At 38.1% G+C, this 13,092-nt stretch overlaps 1 protein-coding gene and 1 long non-coding RNA gene across 2 annotated transcripts in view; one reads left to right on the forward strand and one right to left on the reverse strand.

Annotated features, from left to right (window-relative positions):
* LOC121912934 overlaps positions 1-13,092 on the reverse strand; it is a 183,518-nt gene that overhangs the window by 100,179 nt on the left and 70,247 nt on the right. The window lies entirely within an intron of this gene.
* LOC121913147 lies at positions 3,746-5,133 on the forward strand. The gene is made up of 3 exons (XR_006100220.1): positions 3,746-3,832; positions 4,184-4,287; positions 4,391-5,133. It is a non-coding gene; the product is annotated as an uncharacterized LOC121913147 (long non-coding RNA).

Genomic DNA, 13,092 nt, shown 5'->3' on the forward strand with positions numbered 1-13,092 from the left:
GTGTTAGCAACATGTTAATAAAAACTGAGTTTAGTACACTCAATACCTTTTATTAAAGCCAATGTTTAGATTTACAGTGTACCAGCTGACTAATAATGGTCATCATATTGATAGAGGTGGACAGTGCTTCTATTATAACCCGACACTTCTTACTATTACTTTGTTTACATGCTAATGCTGACACCATCTGCTGCCCCAGTCTCCTCATTATATGCTATGCTTTTGCTATTCTTTATTTCTCTCAAATCTAATGTTCATCTATGTGATTATTAAGGTTAGTTAGTTGAATCTTCATTCCTGCTTGGATTCTCTGAGAGCTCCCTCAAAGAGCAGGTTCCTTTCCACCAAATCTAACTTTATAACCATTTGCTATAAATGGTTGATTTCTTGACGTTGTGATCAGTTAGTTTCAGATGTTTCAGATCATTGAGAAAATGTTACTGTGAACATGTGAATATTTGTTTGTATGTGCTGTATGTTGACAGTTAATTCTGAAATGATATTTGTGTCTTTTGTTCACAGATCCAGACTTCCAAGTGCATGTTAGAAAATCTTCACCCAACCATCATCCCAACTGGACAGAGCTGACATGTCACAGTAATTGTCAGCTGCCTGTTGATCCTTCCTACATCTGGTACAAGAATGGCCAGCAAATGGAGGGAAAAGATATATATTTTCATCTGGACCCAATTAATCCTGAGGACGAGTATTCTTGTACTCTATCAAGATATAAGTCTTTCCGCTCTCCTTCAGTGTGTGAGTTTTCTCTACAATGTTCCACTAACACATCAAGTGAAAACTTTGACCCACATAGTCTACAACAAGTCAGACCCAGTTTTACCTCTTACATCTTACTTATACTTTGTACTTTTATCAACATAACTATTTTACTCAGACCAAAATGTGATGTCAATTGTTTGTTTTTTTGTTTGATTTTTTTTAATACCTTACTGGCTTGTGCAAAGGTGTGTAAGTGTATTCAAGTGCAGGGACACCATACCAAGCAACGTAATGTCTTCAGAATGTTTGTAGAGACAGCAATATTTATAGAAGAAAACAAAAAAGATGTGTGACAGTGAGGCAGATAGTTATCTGACACTACAGGGCCAATAACACTTAGTGGTATGACAACTCAGCAAGCAGACACACACACACACACACACAAACACACACACACACACACACATGCACACAATCCGAGAGAGGAAAAACAAATACAGAAAAGGACAATTGATTAATGATTAGTAATTAGCAATCTGCCCCCACCAGCAGGAGTCTAAATCTGCTTGCATGAAAGGCAGTGAGTAACTGAGACAGTACACTGGTCAGTGGTAATAATCAAACATTAAAGAGAAAATTGAAAATGTATTCCCTATACTTTCTTTTATTTATTCCTGCCTCCATTATTGTCGTTAGAGTATAAATTATCAGCAAATGAAACAGACTTTATTTTGTTTTGTTTTGATAATATTCACAACTTAAAGTTAATATGTGTTCATATCATATCATTGTACAGATCCTCTAAAGCTTCCCTCTGTGTCAGTGAGTCCCTCTGGTGATATCATGGAGGGCAGTTCAGTGACTCTGACCTGTAGCAGTGATGCTAACCCAGCAGCTAAATACACCTGGTACAAGAGGAATGTAAATCCAGACCTTCAACCTCTCAGTAAAGAACCACAGCTTGTCTTTAGCTCCATCCAGTCCTCTGACTCTGGAGAGTATTACTGTACAGCTAAGAACCAGCTGGGGAAGAGGACATCTGAATACATCTTTATTGATGTGAAATGTGAGTGAAACAGCTTATTTAAAAAGCAAAAAACTGCTTACAGTGGTAAACATCTTTGCACTTTGTTAACGGAAAAGCATTTTGCAGATCATGTGTATTTTCCTCACTTTCCATCTGCTGTAAAAGTAAAATTTAACAGTTCTGTTTCCTTCAGTTCAAACTTTCAGACATTTCACTATAAGGACACATTAATCAACATCTCTGTGTTAGTCAGCTGGCTGATTTTCAACTCCAGTCCCATGGTGAGATGGTCTAGAACCAATGAAGTGATGCTTAAAACATTACAGACAGACAATAACAGCAAAATAAGCACTCACAAGACAGTTCACAAGCCGTGCAGAGCAACAGGAGACAGCAAAACATTAATACAATATCCACTATTCATCCATTAACCAGACCACCTTCCAGTTTCCAGATACTGCCACATGCATGATGCTGTTTTTAAAATCATGTGCCACTGTAGTAATTATCACCCTAAAATAATCTGTGTTAATATATCTTTTATAGATGCTCCAAAGTCCTCTTCTGTGTCAGTGAGTCCCTCTGATGAGATAGTGGAGGGCAGTTCAGTGACTCTGACCTGTAGCAGTGATGCTAACCCAGCAGCTAACTATACCTGGTACAAGGAGAACCAAACACTGCTTCAAGGACCAGAAGGAATTTATCATTTTACCTCCATCAGCTCTGAAGACAGAGGGATCTACCACTGCAAGTCTGAGAATCAATATGGAGAGAACTCTACATCTCTTTTCATTAATGTCCAGTGTAAGTACAAAACAAATCAAATCTCTGACATACAAAGTGGGGCTTAACTAATGTTATGATTTATCTGCCATCGGAGTTTAGGCTGGTAGAAACATCATGTTCTAAAGTAGAAAGGCTGAAGGTAGATTCTAACATGGCCGCTTTTTCTTTGGTCCCCTCCTGCTGGTTTTGTATGCATATAAATGAACCCAAAGAAAAATACTGATTTGTTTGGTCTCTATACATGTTGCCCCCCAGATGCTCCAAAGCTTCCGTCTGTGTCAGTGAGTCCCTCTGGTGAGATAGTGGAGGGCAGTTCAGCGAATCTGACCTGTAGCAGTGATGCTAACCCAGCAGCTAATTATACCTGGTACAAGAAGAATGAAGACTCACCAAAAGCATCAGGACAGATCTTCACCATCACTGATGTCAGACCTGAACACAGTGGAAATTACTACTGTGAAGCCCAGAACATCAGAGGACGTCATAACTCCACCTTATATCTGACTGTTGTGGCAGGTAAGTTATGCTCATTGATGTTCACACACACATACACATACACACACACACACACACACACATACAGACATGCACACAGACACGCACATACACGTACTTGTATACTACATTATTGATAAGGCATATCTCCTTTCTGTGGGTCTCAATTTTTAGGGAAATCCGTATTTATAATTAATATCATCGTGGTGATTCTGGTGGTCCTGATGCTGATTTCTCTGCTTCTGTTGAGTCTGTGGATGTGGTAAAACAATAAAGAAAACATCCTTCTTTAATTTTCTTATAAAAACATTTTCCAAGTCATGAATTTCATTTTGTTAAAGTTCTTGTTCTTGTTGGATTCAATCCAGGAAGAAGAAAACTCTGAGCTCCACCACTGAACTGAATGAACTTGTAGAGACTAGAGAGGTGAGAGAGAGACCTTATTGACAGAACTTACAGTTATGATGATTTGGCTTATAAATGCACTAGAACACATTTTATTATTAACTTGAAATCATAAAGGGAATTTAAATGTAAAGAAAAACTTGCTGAGTAGAAACCAGTAATGTTTTAGGCCTTAAAGGTCAACACAGAATTGAATCTGAAGCATTATTATTAAAAATATTTAAAAGATTCTAACAGTATGCTTTTGCATGAATGAGGTTCATTGAGTCTTATATTGTCATCTCTCTCCATCAGTTGGACTCTTCTCCAGTGTATGAGAACGTCTCAGACTTGCAGTTTGTCGCTTCAGCAGACAGAAGACACAGAGGAGCAGGAAGACGTGGAGTAAAGTCCAGTCAGGTTGGAGCATCATGAAAGGAAAAAAACACGCCAACAGAGAGACTTTATTGACAAAACTTACCCTATAATACAATTATAATTATTTGGCTTATAAATGCACTAGAACACATTTTATTATCAACATGAAATCATACAGTGAATTTAAATGTAAAGAACAACTTGCTGAGTAGAAACCAGTAATGTTTTAGGCCTTAAAGTTCAACACAGAATTTAGTCTGAAGCATTTTTATTATCATCATCATTATTATTATTATTATTATTAGTATTACAAATATTTAAAAAATGTCTAACTCTATGTAAATTGTATGAATGAGGCTCATTAAGTCTTTTATTGACATCTCTCCCCATCAGCTGGACTCTTCTGTGTATGAGAACGTCTCAGACTTGCAGGTCGTCGCTGCAGCACAGACAGAAGACACAGAGATCTACAAAAACCTGGAGTAAAGTCCAGTCAGGTTGGAGCCTCCTGAAATGAGAAAAACAGGCCGACATTAGATTCATTGTTACAGTTACAAGAAGTAACTCATCGAATTTTCGTGTGATTTTGTTGTGATGCAGTTGAACCAGAGGCTGGACTCACCTGATGGAAGCAGAAAGTAGTACAACAGTGAAATATGACAGTGGAGAGAGAGGCTGTAGAGGATGATGTGGACGTTTTCATGTTCAGTTTTCAGCAGCAGCAGCAGGTAGAAGTGAGCAGCACAGACAGTCAGTAACAGCATGTAGCAGAAGCTTTGAGAAGAATGTGCTGATGGCAGCTTGAACTGAATCATGTCGATGTGTCAAACATGATTGATTGTTTAGATCAGTTGAATGTCAGGTGGTGTGTGTGACTCAATTGATTTATAATTTACTGAATGTTGAACTAATGCAAGCTTATTTTTTTCTCTGTAGAGTTAGTTATATTACAGATATTTAGGATTAGAGCTGTTATGTGAAATGTTATTTTAAATGTAAAAATGCTGTAGACTGGAGAGAGAGACTGTAGAGGATAATGTGGACGTTTTCAGTAGCAGCAGGTGTGTGTGACTCATAACTGTGTTTATGTATATTGAGTGTTCTGTCTGAGGTAATGCAGGCTACATTATTGTACTTTACTCCTTTTTCTTTTTCTATATTACAGATATTTAGGATTAGAGCTGTTATGCAAAATGTTACTTTAATTGTATACATAATAAATCACTTTTGAAGAATCCTGATTGGCTTCCTGGTTTGCACCTGTCCTGGCTCACAAAGCTCATTAAGTCTGTTCAGAACAAAGACATCAAACTGGAAGCATCACATTCACACCATGTGCAGTAAACTGTATATTTTTACACATCAAATTCAAACATAATCTCGGTTCTATGAAACTTAGCTGAATGTCACATTATCCAGGTATCGCTATGGCTGAATAAACAGCCAGTTTCCACAAAAAGTGTAATTGAAAACTTAATTTCAGTTCCCTTTCACTGCTGCAGAGGGCGACAATGTGCAGAAAGGTTCAGCTTTAATGAGAAACGTCATCTTGCATGCATCTTGCAGGAGGACTGTATTTTGTGAAAAGTGCTAAAAGTAAATTTAAATGTGTTTTAACAATCAGTGATGAATGATAAATTGTTTTCAAAATGCAAGTATGTCATTTTTAATGTTTTCCCCAAATTTAAATAAAGGACATCTCAGTACACATTCAATCCAACAGAACCAAGAAAAAATATTTATTATCTTTGCCCTCAATATTCAGCCTTTTTCCTCTTGCCTCTTGTGCCTTAAGTTTCTAACTTGTGGCTCTGGGCTGTAACTCTCCATGTAGCCAGAGGGAGAGAGACATTCAGAGGCACCGTCACTGTCTGATAGATGGTGACCATGTACTGAACTGTGGTCAGAGATGCTGTGGTCATCATCTGATCTGTCCATTGTCTGGTCACACTTCTGGGCCAGAATCTCTGCGTATGGCCTTCTAAAGCTTCTACTGTGTGAATGCCTATCTCGACACAGTTGGTGGACATGGTGGTTACGCCCAGTGTCCCTATGCTGCCTTTTGTCATCCCCCTTTGGACTGTTATGAGGGTGATCTTCTGAGGCAGCAGACCTGTATGACGCTTCAGTGTTTGAGCTGGCAGGCCAATGGCAAGATGGCTGAAGTCACCTGGTGACTGAGCACATGGCATGCCAACAATTTGGCTGACAAAGGGAACTACAGAGGTAAAAGGCCAGACCATGTGGTGTCTTAAACCACATGTGCTGCCTGAACCAAAGTTTGCAAAACTACGTTTTAAACTTCTTAACTGTGTGGTTCTCTGTTTAAGGCCAATTGATGTAGGATCGAGGTGCCAGGTTAGGAAGAGGTTAGTTGCATACAAGGCCTAATTACTGGATGTAACATGTGTTAAGCATGCTAACATTAACCTAGCGGTGTGGCTATGCAATAACCTGACTATGAACAACAAGGACATCACAATGATAGTTCAATGAATAACCTTAGCCAAATCAATACATGTACAGTACACTGATTAAGTTAAACATTCTTGCTTAGCCGTGCGATGCTTCACTATGTTGCTAGGCTATGCCCAGTTGTTACCAGTCCATGAAGAAAGAGATGCTTTGTGGTGCGCTGCTTCTTAGCTGGTAAATCCGTGGAAGAGACAGGCTGAGAAGAGTTTGGCTCCAAAGCTGAAAGGATGCAGCATTTGCTATGTAGGTCTGGTGCTCCAGTCGTGCAGGTCAGAGGACCCAGGTCCAGTCCTTTGTGTAGAGTTAGTGGCAAGCTAACTCTGTTTCGTGGCTCCTGTACTTGTTAAACCAGCCAGCAGACTTGTGTGGTAGCTGCTGGCACTAGAAAACAGTTTCTGAGTCTTAGGCAAGCTCTCGTGTCTTCTGCCGCAAAGAAAGAGTTCTGTGTGTGTCTGCTGTGAGCAGGCCACACAAGAGAGCAGAGAGCTGTGAGGAGAAAGAGGAGCTGAGGGCTGCTCCCTCAGCAGCTGGACGTGAAAAAGAGCAAGGAGGAGAAAGAGAGAAAGATAAGAGGGGAATCTCTAGTTTTGATAACCTGAGTCCATGGATGGAGCTTCACACTTTGGGTTCGAACCCCCAGGGCTCAGGTCTTGAAACATGTGGTAAACTGTGGTCTACATGTAGTCCCAACAAAAATGATGATTTGGGATGTTGCTAAAATGAAGATGCACAGACACAGTTTATATTGAGGAAGACTTTAATTGTCATGTGAGCTGTTTATCACCTTTTCAGTCCATTTAAACTCTTTGGGTTCACTCAGGGAAGCAGAATGTGTGGCGGTTTACTGAGTATGAAGCCTTTTCAGTATAACAGTCCATATTGTTTAGTGTCACAGTTTAGTGACAACTGTAGATCACTGACTGACTCATTTTCATACTTAGACACCTCGACTGTGAGCATTTTTTCAACTACTGTACAACAAGGTCACCAATGTGAACAATCAACACTTCTGAAACTGAACTTCTAACTGTAATGTTTAATGAATTTATTGTCAAGAATAAACAGAGTAAGAACAACTACTAAAAGTAAATTTAAATGTGTCTAAACAATCAGTGATGGATGGTAAAAATGTTTTTTCAGGGTTGTGATTCAGTATCTCTGATGTTTCACTGTCCTCTAGTGGTGAAGCTTCAGTGTTGCAGATTCAGGCTTCATCACTGACATCGCCGCTGTCTTCTTTAAAGGGTCAGTTCACCTGAAAAACAAACAAAAAAAAATGGGAAAAGGATATCTCAGTACACGTTCAATCCAACAGCTTTTTTCCCTGTTCAGTAAAACTGTGTCATGGTTCACAGGTCAAAGAGATGAACTGTAGAGAGCATCGATGCATCTTTACACAACAGAAGAACTGAATTCTGATGTGCTCTGTGTTACAGTCAGAATGATTGTGAATGAGTGAGTTTCCAACTGCAGATGTAAAACATTTGTGATCTGATTTACACATAGATTTCTGTATCATGTTTTGATGTACTTTGCTTTTTACTTGATTCTTAATACTTACAATAAACATTGTGCTCATCATGTGACTTCTTACATCCCATACTGATGCAGTACATCTCTTTGAACTCATGGTGGTGTATTCAGTGTCTTAACATGCACTAGAAGTGTGAAGAGATGCATCAAACCGAATGTCACACATCTGTTATGTGTCCTGTTTTTTCTTTAGACAATGAACTGTGCCCACACTTAAAAAGAGTAAGATAATAGAAATGTCTCATTATTTCTCTTCTGTCTTTATTTTACTAGCAGATCAAAACACTGGTCTGTTATTCTCTCTAACATAGATTACATTAAGTCTTTTGTAAAACAGTAACTATTTTTTAACTTATGTGTTTACTGTCATTTGGCTCCTCATGCATATTCATGAAATAACAAACAGGAAGGAAATCGAGTCATTTAACATCCTGATATCTGACTTCTGCTCACAGATCACAGAGGACGAGCATCTTAACAGACAACGTCCTTCTCTGTTGTAAGGAGAATAGTTTACTGACATGACTATTACATGTTGTTTACATTATTTGATGTATTTTATGATGAGAGGAGCAGCTATGAGTTTAAAAGCAGCAGCGAGTGGATTTGTTGTCTTCCTTCTCTCTGTGTCAGGTACTGTATATCTACATTTACATTGTAGGACATTAAGCACACTTATTCAGAGCAGCATTAAGTGATTTGAAGAAAGTAAATCTAAAATATCCCAGATCAGCTCTTTTCTAGGTTTGATGTATGTGTGATGCAGTATGATGAATAACTTTTAAACTCTACAACACCAAACATTCACTTCTGTTTATTTCTGTGTAAACTATAGCTGTTGAATGAAGGCAAAATAGTAAAAATAATAACATCAATATTTACTGCTGAACACTTTAATAATATGATATTAAGATGTTCAGCTGTGTCTGCGTCATGGGTGGTGGGGGTGGGGGTGACTAGCTAATAAGTTTTGTCCACCCTCCCTCCATGGATTGTAAGAATCATATATTTTTATACATGCATATGCATATATACATAGTTCTATGATGGTACAGCAATGCACTGAGAATTTCATCTCATCATGATGTTTTAAATCTGTTTGGTAATTTCGGCACTCTGTACTGTAGAGCTGGACAACTGTTTTAGCTGTTACAGTTATAAAAGTTGCCTCTCCCTGTGAAAACTTGTTGTCACCTATTTTATTTCAGTTGCTTTCAAAAGTTTCCTTACATCATGTTCTCTGTGGTTTTCACACTTACCTCAGCATCAACTAGGCCAAAGAACTAACAGAGAGGAAACTCAGTACACAGAGGGTATTGTCAGGTTTTTTTTTTTTTGTTGTTGTTGTTGCTTTCAATAGTTTCCCTCACTTCATGCTCTGCATTTCTCTGTGGTTTTCACACTTAACTCAGCAGCAACTTGACCAAAGAACTAACAGAGAGGAAACTAACCTAGACAAGCACAGACTCTCTAATGCTTCATTTTCTTCTTCTCATCCTGTTCAGTAAAACTGCATCAATGTTCACAGGTTCAATACATTCTTGTTCCTTCACTGCACCTTCAGACTGTATGATGTTCTGTCTCAGTGCACAGAGAGATTAACTGTAAACAGCATCTTTGTACTGAAAATTCAAAGTATGTATAAATATACTAGGCCTTTTAGACTTTTCTATACCTGTGTTCACCCAGGCACAATTCAGAAATAACATAATGAAAGTCATAAAATAGAGATATAAAGTGTATAAAAAGTAATTGAACATGGGGAAAAATAATGAAATAGAACAAGTCTGAGTTTTAATGAAGTGAAAACAACATTGATGTACCACTGATCTACTGATCCACTCAAAAAAAAGTTACTTAAATGTCTTTTTACTCATTTCATGTTTGATGGACTTGTTTGATAACACATAAGAGACACATTTCAGGTGTTCAACTTTTGCTTTTTTAAAACTACAACAAACAAGGGGAACTTAAGTAAAAAGTTGCAGAATGAATGGACTAAAGCTGAAACACTCAGCAGTAACAAATGATAAAATATGATAAATAACTGATAAAATAATGTATTCCAGTTCAGTTCTAGTTAGATTGATGCACGATGAGGAGTTTTGAATGACAATGACTGCAGATAAAATTATATTGATGTCATGATCCACTTTGTCTTATTCACTGATTGTTGTACTAATGCAACCCTTCCTCATTTTATCGTTAATTAATTTTCATGCATCTCCTCCAGATGCTCCAAAGCTTCCCTCTGTGTCAGTGAGTCCCTCTGGTGAGATAGTGGAGGGCAGTTCAGTGACTCTGACCTGTAGCAGTGATGCTAACCCAGCAGCTAAATACACCTGGTACAAGAAGAATGTAAATCCAGACCTTCAACCTCTCAGTGAAGAACCACAGCTTGTCTTCAGCTCCATCCAGTCCTCTGACTCTGGAGAGTATTACTGTACAGCTGAGAACCAGCTGGGGAAGAGGACATCTGAATACATCTTTATTGATGTGAAATGTGAGTGAAACAGCTTATTTAAAAAGAAACATACAGCTGATGGACTTGTCAACGTCATTAAGTCTGATCATGTCTGCTTTCTTCAGCTCTGCCTGCTTAACATTCAGTCTGCTGCTGTAGTTCACTGAGCAGCTCCAATACAACATGTTGTACTAATGCAACCCTTCCTCATTTTATCGTTAATTAATTTTCATACATCTCCTCCAGATGCTCCAAAACTTCCCTCTGTGTCAGTGAGTCCCTCTGGTGAGATAGTGGAGGGCAGTTCAGTGAATTTGACCTGCAGCAGTGATGCTAACCCAGCAGCTAATTATACCTGGTACAAGGAGAATGAAGACTCACCAAAAGCATCAGGACAGATCTTCACCATCACTGATGTCAGACCTGAACACAGTGGGAATTATTACTGTGAAGCCCAGAACAGAAGAGGACGTCATAACTCCACCTTATATCTGACTGTTGTGGCAGGTAAGTTGTGATCATTGACCTTCACACACACACACACACACACACACACACACACACACACACACACACACACACACCTGTATACTACATTATTGATAAGGCACATCTCCTTTCTGTCGGTCTCCATTTTTAGGGAAATCAGTAATTATACTTAGTATCATCGTGGTGATTCTGGTGGTCCTGATGCTGATTCCTCTGCTTCTCTTGAGTCTGTGGTTGAGGTAAAACAATTAAGAAGACATCCCTTCTTTTATTAAGTCATTAATTTAATTTAGTTAAGTATTTCTCTTTGGATTCAATCCAGGAAGAAGAAAACTCTGAGCTCCACCACTGAACTAAATGAACCTGTAGAGACTATAGAGGTGAGAGAGAAACGTTATTGACAGAATTTACCCTAAAATACAGTTATGATAATTCGCCTTATAAATTAATAAGGCTGGCTCGAACACCAAACATAATAATGGACACAACACCAGCAGGAATTTACTACATATGAGTTTATTAAAGTAAATTAATGAAATAGATGAATAAATGAAGACCAGATACTTAGCACCACAAAGGTGTCGCTGCAGCAGGATGGAGAGAGAGAGAGCTTAACAAAAAAGACCTGCGTATATAGACTCAGCCCACCAATCAGCACAGGTGCCCACCAACAGATGATCAACCTCAACAGGAAACACCAAAATAAAACAGGATGTAACAAAATGCACTAGAACACATTTTATTATCAACATGAATAGGAGTCGGTAAAGTTTTAGACCTTAAAGGTCAGCACAGAATTGAGTCTGAAGCATTATAATTAAAAATATTTTAATAATTCTAACAGTATCCAAATTGCATGAATGAGGTTCAATGAGTCTTCTATTGTCAGCTCTCCCCATCAGCTGGACTCTTCTCTTGTGTATGAGAACGTCTCAGACTTGAAGGTCGTCATTGCGGCATGGACTGAAGACACAGAGATCTACGAAACCCTGGAGTAAAGTCCAGTCAGGTTGGATCCTCCTGAAAGGAAAACACTGGTTGACAAATACCTCACCAATGTGGTTTTGTTGTGATGCAGTTGAACCAGAGGCTGGACTCACGTGATGGAAGCAGAAAGTAGTACAACAGCGAAATATGGCAGTGGAGAGAGAGGCTGTAGAGGATGATGTGGATATTGTGTTTATTTGTGATATAATTGCAGGCTATATTATTGTACTTTACTCCTTTTTCCTTTTTCTTTATTACACATATTTAGGATTAGAGCTGTTCTGCAAAATGTTATTTTAAATGTATACATAATAAATTACTTTTGAAGAATCCTGATTGGCTTCCTGGTTTGCATTTGTCCTGGCTCACAAAGCTCATTAAGTCTATTCAGAACAGAATATACTATATATTATCACATATCAAATTCAAACATAATCTCCGTTTTATCACATTTTGCAGAATGTCACATTATCCAGGTATCACTGTGGTTGTACAGCCAGTTTCCACAAAAACTGTAATTAGAAACTTAATTTCAGTTCCCTTTCACTGCTGCAGAGGGCGACAGTGTGAACAAAGTTTCAGCTTTAAAGGACAGGTTCACATTTTTTCAAGTCTGTCTTAAAACAACAGTCAGGTGCCCATATGAACATTGAAACAGGTGTTGCTCACTGTAATCATTCCTCCCGTTCATACTGACCATTAGAAGATCCCATCCTAATGCTCTTACAATGTAAGTGATGGGGGACAAAATCCACAGTCCTTGTTTTAACCAAAATCATATTTAAAAGTTTATCTGAAGATAATATGAGGCTTCAGACATCTTAGTTAGTCCAAAAAAAGTGGATATGTTCTACAGTTACAGTCTTTTTAGTAAGAAATGTTGCCTTTGTGTCTCGATGGACAGTGTTTTCTGTTTCATAATTTCTTCAAATAAAATTTTAAATACATTTTTGCACAGAAGGAGGACTGTGGATTTTGTCCACCATCACTTACATTTAAAGTGCATTATGAAGGGATCTCTATGGTTAATATGAACAGGATGAATGATTACAGCAAGAAAATGATGGTTTGAGATGTTGCTAAAATGAAGATGCACAGACACAGTTTGTATTGAAGGAGACCTTAATTGTCATGTGAGCTGTTTATATCTGAAACTGAAGCTCTAACTGTAATGTTTAATGAATTTAATGTCAAGAGTAAACAGATTAAGATGCAACTCAATCATAAAAAGTGAAAAGTACTAAAAGTAAATTTAAATGTGTCTAAACAATCAGTGATTGATGGTAAAATGTTGTTTCAGGGTTGTGATTCAGTATCTCTGATGTTTCACTGTCCTCTAGTGGTGAAGCTTCAG

Source organism: Thunnus maccoyii, chromosome 2 (assembly GCF_910596095.1).
Source record: "Thunnus maccoyii chromosome 2, fThuMac1.1, whole genome shotgun sequence".
Taxonomy (NCBI): domain Eukaryota; kingdom Metazoa; phylum Chordata; class Actinopteri; order Scombriformes; family Scombridae; genus Thunnus; species Thunnus maccoyii.